Below are 4,233 nucleotides of genomic sequence, written 5' to 3' on the forward strand. Positions count from 1 at the left end.
CATTAATGTATTCCACCAATATTTATTGGGCACTTATTATGTGTCAAGAAAAGCATCGAGTGGATAGATGCTTGTAGGATGTCAAGTGACCCAAACTGAGAAGGAACCTGCCCTCAAGGAGCTCACATTCTAACTGAACAGAGAGAACACAGCACAGAAGAGAGAGGGTCAGAGAGGGAACGGGGTGGGAAGAGCAGGCAGGACCTTAGAGGCCTTTGGAAGTACTTTGGCTTTTCCTCTGAAGGACACGGAAATCCACGATGTGGCTGGACATGTCTTTTATCTAAGATGAGGAGGGCTGTGAGACAGGTTTTGAGAGTGAAGATAAGGGACTTGGTTTGTGACGTTTGAAGGCTTATTTCTTATGCTTCTCATAACATCCTTGGACTCGTCTTGGAATGTGGCTCGAGGGAATGGGAGCTGAGAAGACCCAAGAGGGCAGTGGGGAAACGTGCAGAAGAGAGGGGGGTTACCCATCTGACCCTTCTTTGAAAGTGCTTCACGAATAAATTGTGAGGCAACCCACTGCACTGCTACATAATCCCGATGGGCCTCCAAGTCAACAGGGTTTCCTGAGAGTCTTAAAGCCACACTGATCTCTGTCCTTGCTAGTTAGTAGCAAGAAATCCCTACGATTTGTAGAATGTGACAAGGGTGTCATTGAGGGAACAAGCGATTTCGGACCAATGATCAAGATGGAGGCTCAGGCATGGGGACCAAGCTCAGATCCAGATATGAGAAGGGTGGTCTCTTTCTGTGGGGGAGCCTTCTAGTCTGACCTGGCCTCCTGTGCCCACTGGACGGTGATGCAGAGCCACCCTCGTGATATTGGGCCAGAGCAGAAGTGCCCATGTCACTTCTAGGCCAAAGCATCTGTCATGATAATTCTGTTGTGAAGACCAATGAAGCCTCATTTCCAGATGGTGCAGCTAAAAGATGTCAGAGCCTCCACCATCCTGAGACCCTACCTGACTGTACAGTGAGCAGCGCCCAGTGACCTTGCTACACACACACCTTGAGAAGGAGACAAAACTTGCCACGGTAAAGCCACTGAGACTCCAGAGTTAATGTCATCCCCGCGAAACCTAGACTATCTTGACTAAAACACCTCTTAAAGACAGAAGCAAATTACACCTTACTCCATTTCCTCTTTCATCTCTTATCCTTTTAAGAAATATAAAAGCTGTTAACACTCTTCCGATGCTCCTGAAAATATATCAGTATATCAGAACTCCCACTCATCCTTAGAGACTCAGCTCTGCACGAAGACTTCCACCCCCAGCCCCAAGCGGAGTTAGACACTTCCTCCTTCCTGCTCCCACGGCGCGCTCTTCTCATACCTATTAGAGCACTTACCACATCGTGTTGAAACGATTTGTGTATGTCTGTCTCTCCCTCTAGACTGTAAGTGTCAGAAGCCTCCTGTATTTTCCTTCTCAAGAATCGGGGGGAAATACACCAAAGAAATGGCAAATACAGATAAAAGGCAGCTACGCTGAGTCTCTCCTCCACCTTTATCTGGCAGTGTTTTAGTTAAGGCTCTTTTCAGGGCAGGTAACAGAAACCTAATCTGGCTAGTTTAAGTGAAAAAAGAAATTTGTTGGAAGGATATAGTGGGTTCTTGGAATCCAAGGAGAAAACGAACAAGAAACTCAAGGAACTGTGGGTATAGGGATGGCCCCAGGATGTTAAAGCCGGTGACAGGACTTTATCAGCCGTCCCCCTACGCATCTGCCATGGCCTGACACAATTTCCAGCTCTAGGATTCTGGGTTCCTCAGTTAAGTGTTTCAGAGGACAGAATCTGATTGGCTCAACTTGGGTTAAGAGTGTGCCCTCAGCCCAATTGCCGATGGCCAGGAGACATGTCATGCAGGACATATACAGAGCTGTGGCTTTGAGCGGTCCACATGAGTGGTTCCCAGCGATAAAGGGCTGGCAGATCATCTAACAGGAGCTCTTGTCTAACCTTCTGAAAAGCCATCTGCTACCTCACAGAACTCTCTCGACAGTTCCTGATAAATTCCCGTACCTGGGCACACATTCTCCATCCAGATACCAGGTGTGCCCAAAGTCCAAGTGATCTTATCTGCCTTTAGCTGGCTCTGTCACCCCCGGTTGCTTTTGTCCTTAGTGTTTCTCAGTGTCTGGGACAGTGGGCTCCACTCACGTACTCTATAAGCCTCAGCCAAGCTTGACTCTTAGCTGGGAAGGGACAGTGGGCCCCAGAAATAAGCCTATAGCAAGTGTGGAAACTAAAACAGATCCCTAACAGCTAGATCGGGTCTCTCACCAGAAGTAAACTGGAGCCCTGCAGAAAAGGGGGTGTGGCATCAATTCTGGAAACAGATCACCTCCAAGTCCTGCCCATCCCTTCCCATTTATTCATTCCACAAGCACCTCTGGGTGCCTGTGATGTCAAGCATTTCCCTAGGTCTGGGATATTAAAACCTGGTCTTGCCATTAACTCATGAAAATGGATGCCGTCTTCTCATGAAAAGTTAATGCCATTAACTCATGAAAAAAGTATATGTTTTGGGGGAAGATGCAGACATCTAAACAGACACCTGAAATTCTGGGCAATAAAACACGCAGTCAAGAGTGTGCGTTGTGGAGAGGCCTCTGTGTGAACCCTCTTCCACCACTTCCTAGCTACATGACCTTGGATAAGTCATTTGACCTTTCTGGATCTTAGTTGCCTTATGACAAAAATAGATACTGTTGTTCTGAGTATTAGATATTATATATATATTTATATATATCTAATATGCATATTAGATATAATATATAAAGTATCTTAGCATATGATAGATTGCCAGTAAACAGTAAGTATTAATATCATTACAAAACCCAGGTGTTTTTTTTTAACTTACTTATGCTTTTTGCATAACTTCTGGAGTTATATCAGGCTTTCATGCATATATTTGTAAAATAACTTTTAATCTAAAGAGAGGCAATACAACGGAGAAGACTTTCATCCTTGGTGTTAGAAATATCTGTGCTCTCAGCCTTACTATAAATTTGGGCTCTGTCTGAGGTGGGGTCCTAGAGGCAGAAGCTGGGAAGGACCTTCTTTGGCAAATGATGAGACTCTTCTCAGGAAAAACTTGTAAAAAGAAAAAAGCAAGAGAGGCAGGATGAAGCAGGATAAGAAGCTACACAAAGATATGGTTGAGTTTGGTGCCCGTGTTCAGGCCTGGCAAGAGCTCTGGAGAGTGAGTTCTCCAGAGTCAGTGCTGTCTGGTAGCAAGGGGCTGGCTTTTGTCCCCCCCCCCCCCCCCGCCCCCAACGTCAGTTAGCTGTGGGCTGCAAGTGGCCTCTGGAGAGGAGCTCTGTAATCTTGGAAGTCTCTCCAGGCAGGGGGCCTCCAGCTGACAAGAAAAATGCAAATATGAGGCCCTAGCAGCCACCACAAAGGAGCCGGGTACCTAGAGGGGACCCGGTGGCTCTGGGCTTGTAAGAACTCTCACCTTCAAAATGGCACCCTTGGAACTCACAGCACATGAGGGAACAGAGCCTCAGGAACTCGTCCTAGATGCTCTAGCTCTAAGCAGAAAGTGAGTCCTAACGACAACTCTGTGTTCATAAGCATGACTGCCGGTTATTAAGTTGCCACGTGCAGGTAGTGAAATAAATGCTTTATATCCACCATTGCATTTAGTGCTCACAACAAACCCACGGCGTAAGTAATCTTATTATTGCCTGATGAAAATGAGGAAGCACTTGTCAGGAGGTGTTAGGAGACTGGCCCCAAATCACATTACTAGCAGTGGTGTGACCAGGATTTGAAATCAGGGATGTCAGGCTCCCAAATCAAAAAAATGGTAACTACAACTCTAGGGAAATATTTAGAAATATTAGTGGGTTTTTTTTTCCCTCTTCTCACACATTTCCCTTCTCTATATTCCTATTTCCTTTCCTGTATTCAAGGAGGGAGCAGCCTCTGAGACCCTTTCCTCATGGGGCATCTGTGGTGGGGTAGAAATCAGAAAAGAAGGTTTCCTTTTGGCCCTTTCCTCCCACAGCCTCTGCCTTCAGGGAAAAAGGATCCAGGAACACTCACGGAGTGTGCTGGCTTGAAGAAATGGCAAGATTTATTCTACTAGAATTAGGATCTGCCAGACTGGAGGAGGAGGGAGAGAATGAGCAGTGTGGGGTGGGGGCAGAGAAAGGGAGAGAGATGGAGAGACAGAGAGAATGAGACTGCACGCTGGGAGGCCCTGGGCAGGAGAGG

Source organism: Suricata suricatta, chromosome 8 (assembly GCF_006229205.1).
Source record: "Suricata suricatta isolate VVHF042 chromosome 8, meerkat_22Aug2017_6uvM2_HiC, whole genome shotgun sequence".
Lineage (NCBI taxonomy): Eukaryota > Metazoa > Chordata > Mammalia > Carnivora > Herpestidae > Suricata > Suricata suricatta.